Source organism: Heteronotia binoei, chromosome 2 (genome assembly GCF_032191835.1).
Source record: "Heteronotia binoei isolate CCM8104 ecotype False Entrance Well chromosome 2, APGP_CSIRO_Hbin_v1, whole genome shotgun sequence".
Taxonomy (NCBI): Eukaryota; Metazoa; Chordata; class Lepidosauria; order Squamata; family Gekkonidae; genus Heteronotia; species Heteronotia binoei.
In genome coordinates, this window is record NC_083224.1 from 10,929,117 (window position 1) to 10,940,196 (window position 11,080).

The following is an 11,080-nucleotide window of genomic DNA, read 5'->3' on the forward strand; positions in this document are numbered from 1 at the left end:
CTTATAGCATGAACCTTTTGTTAAAATTATCTAATAATTTTGACAACTCCAGTGTAGATAGATTTTATAATATAAAGTACAGGAAAAAAAGAAGGGGGAAGAAATAAGTTCACATCAGAGAATCTTAAGAGTCTTGATTCTCCAACCAGGCATAAAAATTCCTCCAATATTTTCTTGCTGCTTCCTTAGGTTTCCCAGCTAACAGCTGGAACAAGAAGTCCAACTCTGCTGTTTCCAGAACTTTTCCCACCAAGTCCATTTTCGTGGGAATTTCCTGGGTTTTCCCATCTCTGTGCCAAAAGAACCCTAGCTGCTGTATTAATATGAGCCAACAAATGTCTCATCTCTTTGGAATAGTCCTCCGGAAATATATTCAATAAAAATAGTTCTGGTTTGAACTGAATCTGTGTCTTCATGATCTTCTGTAACATTTCATGTACAATTTCCCAATAGACTTTCACAATCTCACATGTCCATCACATATGATATCTTCTAACTTCTAATAACAGTAAACACAGGGGTGGAATTCTAGCAGGAGCTCCTTTGCATATTCAGACACCCCTGATGTAGCCAGTCCTCCAAGAGCTTACAAAGAAGAGCCTTGTAAGCTCTGGGAGGGATTGGCTACATCAGGGGGTGTGGCCTGATATGCAAAGGAGCTCCTGCAAGAATTCCACCCCTGATAGGGTTGTCAATCCCCAGGAGATCCCCCAGTTTGGAGGCCCTCCCCCCGCTTCAGGGTCATCACCATCAGAAAGCGGGGGAGGGGAGGGAAATGTCTCCTGGGCACTCCATTATTCCCTGTGGAAACCGATTCCCATAGAGTATAATGGAAATTTGATCCATGGGTATCTGGGGCTCGGGGATGTTAGAGGCACCAAATTTGCTGTATAGCATGGGTGGCCAATGATAGCTCTCCAGATTTTTTTTTTTTGCCTACAACTCCCATCAGCCCCAGTCAGCATGGCTAATTGCTGGGGCTGATGGGAGTTGTAGGCAAAAAAACATCTGGAGAGCTACTGTTGGCCACCTCTGCTGTATAGCATCCAGTACCTCTCCCCAAAATACCTTCCAAGTTTCAAAAGGATTGGACCACGGGGTCCAATTCTATGAGCACCCTCAAACAGGTGCCCCCATCTTTCATTATTTCCAATAGAGGGCAGGCATTTAAAAGGTGTGCGGTCCCTTTAAATGCGATGGCCAGAACTCCCTTTGGAGCTCAATGATGCTTGTCTCTTGTCAAGAGAGAGATCTTGGGGTCATGGTAGATAATTCACTGAAAATGTCAAGACAGTGTGCGTTTGCAATAAAAAAGGCCAACGCCATGCTGGGAATTATTAGGAAGGGAATTGAAAACAAATCAGCCAGTATCATAATGCCTCTTTATAAATCGATGGTGCGGTCTCATTTGGAGTACTGTGTGCAGTTCTGGTCGCCGCACCTCAAAAAGGATATTATAGCATTGGAGAAAGTTCAGAAAAGGGCAACTAAAATGATTAAAGGGCTGGAACACCTTCCCTATGAAGAAAGGTTGAAACGCTTAGGGCTCTTTAGCTTGGAGAAACGTCGACTGAGGGGTGACATGATAGAAGTTTACAAGATAATGCATGGGATGGAGAAAGTAGAAAAAGAAGTACTTTTCTCCCTTTCTCACAATACAAGAACTCGTGGGCATTCGATGAAATTGCTGAGCAGACAGGTTAAAACGGATAAAAGGAAGTACTTCTTCACCCAAAGGGTGATTAACATGTGGAATTCACTGCCACAGGAGGTGGTGGCGGCCACAAGCATAGCCACCTTCAAGAAGGGGTTAGATAAAAATATGGAGCAGAGGTCCATCAGTGGCTATTAGCCACAGTGTGTGTGTGTGTGTGTATATATATATATATATATATATATATATATATATATATATATTTGGCCGCTGTGTGACACAGAATGTTGGACTGGATGGGCCATTGGCCTGATCTAACATGGCTTCTCTTATGTTCTTATGTTCTTATGTCACAACCTTGCTTCTGGCTCCACCCTCCAAGTCTCCTGGCTTTACCCCCAAAGTCCCCAGATATTTCTTAAATTGGACTTGGCAACGCTAGTTCTTATGAAGGCCTCGGCCTTCACGAATCACAATCACAATAGCCAGATTCCCACAGTTCTGTACAGACAGTGTCTCTTTTAAGTCCTCCTGCTGTGAAGCTCCTTTAGAGTCAATGTCAATGTTCTTCACCCGAAGCTCATAACTGTCAATAGATATCCGGAGCCGTCAGTTTAGGAAAATATAACAGAAGTCCCAACGAAGAGAGAAAGAGAACTCGTCCTTTCCAGAGTTTTAGGACGGTTTCGATGTTCTTCTTCCGCTTGGTCTCTCGTATATAAATTCATTCCTAGTGGAGCCACAGAATACAATTTCTGAACATGGATCAACTCACACCTCTCAAACTATCTGCACACGGAGATCTCCAGGCCCCACCTGGAGGCTGGCAACTCTAGTTCCCCCCACACCTTATTGAAAAGTCCACCTATGTGCTCCCAACAAGGGTGGTCCTTAGAGTTGCCAGATGTTAGTTGGGAAATTCCTGGAGATTTTGGGGGTGGAGCCTGGGAAGGGCAGGGTTTGGGAAGGGGAGTTGCTGCATCAGGGTGTAACGCTGATCTTGGTCATAAGGGAGGGGCGGTGGCTCAGTGGTAGAGCATCTGCTCTGTAAGCAGAAGGTCCCAGGTTCAATCCCTGGCATCTCCAACTCAAAAGGGTCCAGGCAAGTAGGCGTGAAAAACTTCAGCCTGAGACCCTGGAGAGCAGGGGAGGGATGGTGGCTCAGTGGTAGAGCATCTGCTCTGTAAGCAGAAGGTCCCAGGTTCAATCCCTGGCATCTCCAACTCAAAAGGGTCCAGGCAAGTAGGCGTGAAAAACTTCAGCCTGAGACCCTGGAGAGCAGGGGAGGGATGGTGGCTCAGTGGTAGAGCATCTGCTTGGTAAGCAGAAGGTCCCAGGTTCAATCCCCAGCATCTCCAACTCAAAAGGGTCCGGGCAAGTAAGCGTGAAAAACCTCAGCTTGAGACCCTGGAGAGCAGGGGAGGGAGGGTGGCTCAGTGGTAGAGCATTTGCTCTGTAAACAGAAGGTCCCAGGTTCAATCCCCGGGATCTTCAACTAAAAAGGGTCCAGGCAAGAAGGTGTGAAACACCTCAGTTTGAGACCCTGGAGAGCAGGGGAGGGATGGTGGCTCAGTGGTAGAGCCTCTGCTTGGTAAGCAGAAGGTCCCAGTTTCAATCCCCGGCATCTCCAACTAAAAAGGCTCCAGGCAAGTAGGCATGAAAAACCTCTGCTCGAGACTCTGGAGAGCAGGGGAGGGATGGTGGCTCAGTGGTAGAGCATCTGCTTGGGAAGCAGAAGGTCCCAGGTTCAATCCCCAGCATCTCCAACTAAAAAGGATCCAGGCAAATAGGCGTGAAAAACCTCAGTTTGAGATCCTGGAGAGCCGCGGCCGGTCTGAGTAGATAAGACTGACTTTGATGGACCGGGGGTCTGATTCAGTAGAAGGCAGCTTCATATGCGCTGATCTTTGCATTTCATATCTGAAGATCATATTATAGCATTGGAGAAAGTCCAGAGAAGGGCAACTAGAATGATTAAAGGGCTGGAGCACTTTCCCTATGAAGAAAGGTTGAAACGCTTGGGACTCTTTAGCTTGGAGAAACGTCGACTGCGGGGTGACATGATAGAGGTTTACAAGATAATGCATGGGATGGAGAAAGTAGAGAAAGAAGTACTTTTCTCCCTTTCTCACAATACAAGAACTCGTGGGCATTCGATGAAATTGCTGAGCAGACAGGTTAAAACGGATAAAAGGAAGTACTTCTTCACCCAAAGGGTGATTAACATGTGGAATTCACTGCCGCAGGAGGTGGTGGCGGCCACAAGTATAGCCACCTTCAAGAAGGGTTTAGATAAAAATATGGAGCACAGGTCCATCAGTGGCTATTAGCCACAGTGTATGTGTGTATATAAAATTTTTTGCCACTGTGTGACACAGAGTGTTGGACTTGATGGGCCGTTGGCCTGATCCAACATGGCTCCTCTTATGTTCTTATCAATTGTAATAGGGAACCTCCAGGTGTCTCCAGCCTGGAGACTGGCAACCCACAGCAGTGCCCCATTCCTCCCTTGGCTGACACAGTCAGCCGCCCTCTGACCCCAAACAGCCTCAGGCCTGCCCCACGTAACCTCAATAGGGCATGACTTCCAATCGGGCCAGGCCATCTGACTTTCCATGGGGCGAAGAGGAGTTATTTATCTCTGTTTCCCCTGTCAGTTCAGCTCCTCCATCCACCTGTCTCCCTCCTCTCTGCCTGACCTGCAAAGGGCTCTCCGGTAACGGCCCCGGCTGACAAACGACCTCAGCTGCCTCTAATCCATTGGTTCCAGGAGAGGAACAAAGGCTCTTTGTGGGAGCTCTTCTCCGGCTTCATCTCGCACAACTCGCCGGCATCCCCAGCTCCGGAACTGGGATAGACTTCCTCGAAAGACAGGCGTGTAATGCTTTCCAGGTTGGCTCCAGGGACAGGCCGGATCGGTTAGCAGGGCTTCAGGCCAGGCCGGGTAAATGGGAACTCCCCCAAGGAGGGACGGGCAGGGGTTTTTTTTTGGGGGGGGGGGGGTGAACTGCAAAAATGGAAGCGTTGCAGAGGTCAGGAAGGGCTGCCCCCACCCCCAGCTTCCTGCAAACTTTTGCAAAACTTGAACGGTTCAAGAGGACGTTTCTATGGAGGCGAGAAAGCTGCGCTGTCCTGAAAGATTCCCGATGTTACTTGGATAAATTCTTAGGGACTGCAGTCTGTACAACCGTGCTGCACTTGCTGAAAAGAGGATCATGCTGTATAATTTTTGCATTGTTTCATGGGTCATAGAATCATAGAGTCGGAAGGGATCCCCAAGGTCATCTAGTCCAACCCCCTGCACAATACAGGAACTCACAAACACCTCCCCCTAAATTCACAGGATCTTCATCGCTGTCAGATGGCCATCCAGCCTCTGTTGAAAAACCTCCAAGGAAGGAGAGCCCACCACCTCCCGAGGAAGCCTGTTCCACTGAGGAACCGCTCTAACGGTCAGGAAGTTCTTCCTCATGTTGAGCCGGAAACTCTTTTGATTTGATTTCAATTAATTTCAAAATGATAATCATAGAATCATAGAGTTGGAAGGGACCTCCAGGACCATCTAGTCCAACCCCCTGCACAAGGTAGGAAACTCACAAATGCCTCCCCCTCAATTCACAGGATCCTCATTGCTGTCGGATGGCTATCCAGCCTCTGTTTCAAAACCTCCAAGGAAGGAGAGCCCACCACCTCCCGAGGAAGCCTGTTCCACTGAGAAACTGCCCTAACAGTCAGGAAGTTCTTCCAAATGCTGAGCTGGAAACTTTTTTGATTTCATTTCAACCCATTGGTTCTGGTCCTACCTTTTGGGGCCACAGAAAACAATCCCACACTATCCTCTATAGGAGAGCCCTTCAAGGACTTGAAGATGGTGGTCCTATCACCTCTCAGCCACCTCCTCTCCAGGCTAAACATCCCCAGCTCCTTCCACCTTTCCTCATAGGACTTGGTCTCCAGACCCCTCACCATCTTCATCGCCCTCCTCTGGACCCGTTCCAGCTTGTCTAGATCCTTCTTAAAACGTGGTGTCATTTGCGTATTAGGCCACACCCCCTGATGTCGCCATTGTTTCACACAGGGCTTTTTGGGTAGAAAAAGCCCAGCAGAGACTCATTTGCATATTAGGCCACACCCTCAGACACCAAGCCAGCCGCAACTGTGTTCCTGTGCGTTCCTGCTCAAAAATTGCCCTGCCTATAACTATAATTCAGGAAGCATTTTAAGGTAAATGCTGAGCTGATATCATTCAGTATACCTTCCAGTGATTTCAGGGGTGTGTGGCAGATGCAAACGACTTATGAAAATGAGTTGTGCTGATGAGCTCCGGCAACTCTTTTTCAACGAAATGCAGGGCTTTTCTTGTCGCAGGAACGCTTTTGCATATTAGGCCACACCCCTCTGATGTAGCCAATCCTCCTGGAGCTTACAGTAGGCCCTGTACGAAGAGCCCTGTGAGCTCCTTTGCATATTAGGCCACACCTCCCTGCTGTAGCCAATTCTCCTGGAGCTTACAGTAGGCCCTGTAAGAAGAGCCCTGTAAGCTCCTTTGCATATTAGGCCACACCTTCCTGCTGCAGCCAATCCTCCTGGAGCTTCCAGTAGACCCTGTAAGAAGAGCCCTGAAAGCTCCTTTGCATATTAGGCCACACCTCCCTGCTGTAGCCAATCCTCCTGGAGCTTACAGTAGCCCCTGTACGAAGAGCCCTGAAAGCTCCTTTGCATATTAGGCCACACCCTGCTGAGGTAGCCAATCCTCCCGGAGCTTACAGATTTATATAGCACAGGGATGGCCAACAGTAGCTCTCCAGATGTTTTTTGCCTACAACTCCCATCAACCCCAGCCAGCATGGCCAATGGCTGGGGCTGATGGGAGTTGTAGGCAAAAAAAACATCCGGAGAGCTACCATTGGCCACCCCTGCTGTAAGCTCTTGGCGGATTGGCTGCACCGGAGGGGGTGTGGCCTAATATGCAAAGGAGTTCCTGCTACGTGAAAAAGGTCTGACGAAATGACCCCCTGCTCGCAGCGCAACTTGTGGCGGACGATGGCACCTTTCGCCCCAGTGGCGAACTTTCATCTTGTCTGTCTCAACTGCGCATTACAGGCCACGGCTGTGAAACCGTAAAGCCGGAAGATGAAACTGGACCGTGTGAGATTATTTACATTTGGGGCCCGCAGAGGACGGGGCCGTGCGTCTGCCTGTCTGTGCGCTGACCGGGTGATTAACATGTCTCATTTCTAGCCCACGCCGAAGAGGCCTTGTCTTGACTACACGGGAAATATCAGATGCCGGGTGTCTGCTCACTTCTCCCTCTCGAGAGAGGAGACGGCGGGAGTCCTTCTCGCCACGCAGGCCAGAGTTGCCGTGCAAGAAGTGACGTGTCCAATAACCGGCCCTCGTGGCTGCTGTGGACTGGAAACCAGATCCCGGCTCGGAAACTTTGAAAGACTCACCGAACTGCTTTCTAAATTGGATAATGTCGAGAAACGACAGCTCCTTCCTGACCAGCCTTGAGTTCTTCTTTTCAACATCCCTTTCGATGTCTTAACATCTGCAGACACCTGTTTTGCGAGAGAACAAAAGGAGCGTTCTGAGTGCCAAAGAACGTGTCACCCGCAAACCTGGGTCACTGAAGCTCCAACAGTCATTTCTCACTTGTTGGGGGATTTTTTGCCCGTTTCAGTACCGTCTCTTTGTAGCGTTGCCAGCCTCCAGGTGGTATATAACAGAAAAAGGCCACATGGACAGGAGGTTTACAAAAAAGTGTTGACTCCGTGTAGAAAACGCCTCTTCTCCAATATACAGTATTCACAAATACCCAATAAAGATGCTCTCTTCAAGGATGGAAAAATCAATTTCTTTACTCATATCAAAAGTTCATATTCCATTCACAGTAATTCCGGATTAGCTCTCTGTATGCACAGGTAGCTCAATTTCATTTTCCAAGCACCATCAGCTTACAGGCGTAACCAGTCTGAACTTCCTGTTTTGCATTACTGCTTTATCCAAGCTAGAATTGCATACCTATAAAATAATTATTTAATAAGTTTATACAGTATACGATACTTTTTCCTTTTAAAATCTTTGTGCAACCATAAACCGGCTTCTTTGTGGGCTCTACGATTTGTCCCTTTCAATCACTTCTTCAAGCCAAGCCAGCCACCAGCTTGGAGAATGCATTTAAAGTTAAAGTTGCTTTCTTTCCACCTCTCCCCCATCTCTTTGTCTTCCTTCCTTCCTTTCTCCCTCCCTCCTTCCTTCCTTCCTTCCATCCTCCCCCCTCCCTCCCTCCCTCCTTCCTTCCTTCCTTCCTTCCTTCCTTCCTTCCTTCCTTCCTTCCTTCCTTCCTTCCTTCCTTCCTTCCTTCCTTCCTTCCTTCCTCCCTCCCTCCCTTCCTTCCTTCCTTCCTTCCTTCCTTGGATGGAGGAGGAGGAGTTGGTCTTATACCCTGCTTTTCACTACCAAAAGGAGTCTCAGAGAAATTTACAATCTCCTCCCCTTCCTCTCCCCTCAACAGATACCATGTGAGATAGGTGGGGCTGAGAGAGCTCTGAGAGAACTGTAACTGACCCAAGTTCACCCAGCTGGCTTCATTTGGAGGAGGAGTGACAAATCAAACCTGGTTCTCCAGATGAGAGTCCACTACTCTTTATCATTACATCACTGGTCTGGTCCAGCAGGGCTCTTCTGATGTTCTTATGAAGGCCTCAGACTCTCTGCCCTGTTGTTGGCCCTCCAGAGGAACTGGCTGGCCACTGTGTGAGACTAGATGGACTTTCAATGGTCTGGTCCAGCAGGGCTCGTCTGATGTTCTTATGAAGGCCTCAGACTCTCTGCCCTGTTGTTGGCCCTCCAGAGGAACTGGCTGGCCACTGTGTGAGACTAGATGGACTTTCAATGGTCTGGTCCAGCAGGGCTCTTCTGATGTTCTTATGAAGGCCTCAGCTTCTATCCTCTGTTATTGGCCCTCTAGAGGAACTGGCTGGCCACTGTGTGAGAAAGGAAGCTGGACTAAATGAACCCTCACTGGTCTGATTCAGCAGGGCTCTTCTGATGTTCTTATGAAGGCCTCAGCCTCTATCATCTGTTGTTGGCCCTCCAGAAGAACTGGCTGGCCACCGTGTAAGACAGGAGGCTGGACTAGATGGACCACTGGTATGATCCAGCAGAGCTCTTCTCATCTTCTCCCTTGTCATAACCCAGAGTGCCGAAGGGTTCCTTATTTGGAAATGTCAATCTGGCAGCCCACCCCCCACCCCCGCCCACTCCAGAACGCGATGGCACAAAACACCACAAGACCCTCTGGAAGAGGTCTTGCCCTCCCCGGTACTGTGTTAATCTCTGCTTGGACCATCAAAGGGAGAACCCGAGAGCAAAGCCAGCCTTGTGAAGGAGGGCTGGGGGAAAAGGGGGACTCATAGCTCCCGGGAAAGACGATGCTCCTTTAATAAGGTTCAAGGAGGTCAGGCCAGCCGTGTCCTGGTGGCCACATGTGGCCAAGGTTTAACACGGCCGGGGTCTGGAATCCATTTGCCTCGGCTGCAGGAGGTGTAACGGAGCCCCTGGGAGCTGGGAATTGCGGCCCAGTCGGTCCCCCACCATCTGCTCGGTGTTTATTTACTTATTCTTAAGGACCATCTTCTGGCTAAAAGGTCCCCATGTGGGGGGGCTCAAAGTGTGCATGTGGGGGGGGGGAGTGTTTACTCTGCCAGCCCTTGCTCCCGGATTTTCCGAGCTACTGTTTGTGCATCTGATATCGGCAGGGCCGTCTTAACAGCGTTACGGTCCCCGGGCAAAACAGTATACTGGGCCCCTACAACAACTATTCACAGGAATAAAAAAGTAACTGGTCGATACAATTCAATATATATTTATTTTATTGGCACTTCCAACCGAATCGGTGTTGAAACATCGCTTGAACGGGCTTTCACTCATGACTTCAAGCCGATAATAGTAATAAGGGACAAAAGATAAAAATGAAGATGGATTATAATTATTTTATATGGGGTTTTTATATATATGAACGTATGAAGCTGCCTTATACTGAATCAGACACTTGGTCCATCAGAGTCAGTATTGTCTTCTCAGACTGGCAGCGGCTCTCCAGGGTCTCAAGCTGAGGTCTCACGCCTATTTGCCTGGACCCTTTTTTGGAGATGCCAGGGATTGAACCTGGGACCTTCTTCCCGAGCAGATGCTCTACCACTGAGCCACCGTCCCTCCCCTGATCTCCAGGGTCTCAAGCTGAGGTTTTTCACACCTATTTGCCTGGACCCTTTTTTGGAGATGCCGGGGATTGAACCTGGGACCTTCTGCTTCCCAAGCAGATGCTCTACCACTGAGCCACCGTCCCTCCCCGAAAAGATATATGCTTATCTTTTTCATCTTTTTGTTATTTGATATAAGTCATATGAACATATAAGAGAAGTCATATGAACATATGAAGCTGCCTTCTACTGAATCAGACCCTGGGTCCATCAAAGTCAGTATTGTCTTCTCAGACTGGCAGCGGCTCTCCAGGGTCTCGAGCTGAGGTTTTTCACACCTATTTGCCTGGACCCTTTTTTGGAGATGCCAGGGATTGAACCTGGGACCTTCTGCTTCCCAAGCAGATGCTCTACCACTGAGCCACCGTCCCTCTCCGGTTTTAAGGTTTTTAATATGAAGATTCTACCATTGATAAAATTACCTTGTGTTTAGAAATTGATAAAATTACCTTGTTTTTTTAGAAATTTAAGTAAAAAACACCGGTGAGGGTCATGGAAAGGGGGGAGGGGAGGAGGAAAATGTAATGCATTAATTTCGTACTAACTGGTTTTAGGGATATTTACAATATATTACAGAATAATAAAATTGTTTTACGCGAAAACTGGCGTTGAAAATTGTTTTACGCGAAAACTGGCGTTGAGCCATTAAAAAACGCCCCCTGCAACAACTAATCAGCATGATGGACGTTTGAACGATACACGAGGCTCGAAAAACACGATAATACTCAGCAAGCCCTACGGATTAGGTGTCACAGTATGAAATTACTACGAAACGATAACAAGCGTTTGTGGCGTTTCTTAGCAGAGGATGGCTTTATGATTGGCTCGAAGTCATGAGTGAGAGCCAGTTCAAACGATGCTGCCCCGTTGTGCTACAGTCAACGTTTTCTCAACTCGCACAAATAAAAAGCTTATCCATTCGTATCTTCACAAACGATCAATGCCTGGTTATTAGTACTGCATCATGCACGTATTAGGATGGGGCCCCTACGCTCATGGGGCCATCAGGCCCATGGATTAAGACAGCCCTGGATATCGGAACCTGCTTTGGACAAGGGACAAAATAAGCAGGCTGGAACTTGAAGGCATGAGAAAGATGCTGAAATGGAAAAGGACCCAGAGGGGTGGGGGGCAGGCAGGGGTGGTTTCAGGAAGCATG

General features: G+C 48.3%; 2 non-coding genes across 2 annotated transcripts; both read left to right on the forward strand.

Annotated features, from left to right (window-relative positions):
- Positions 1–2,671: 2,671 nt before the first annotated feature.
- Positions 2,672–2,740, forward strand: TRNAT-UGU (transfer RNA threonine (anticodon UGU)). Its single transcript has one exon. It is a non-coding gene; the product is annotated as a tRNA-Thr (tRNA).
- A 61-nt stretch (positions 2,741–2,801) lies between these two features.
- On the forward strand, positions 2,802–2,876 carry TRNAT-UGU (transfer RNA threonine (anticodon UGU)). Its single transcript has one exon. It is a non-coding gene; the product is annotated as a tRNA-Thr (tRNA).
- The last annotated feature ends 8,204 nt before the right edge of the window (positions 2,877–11,080 follow it).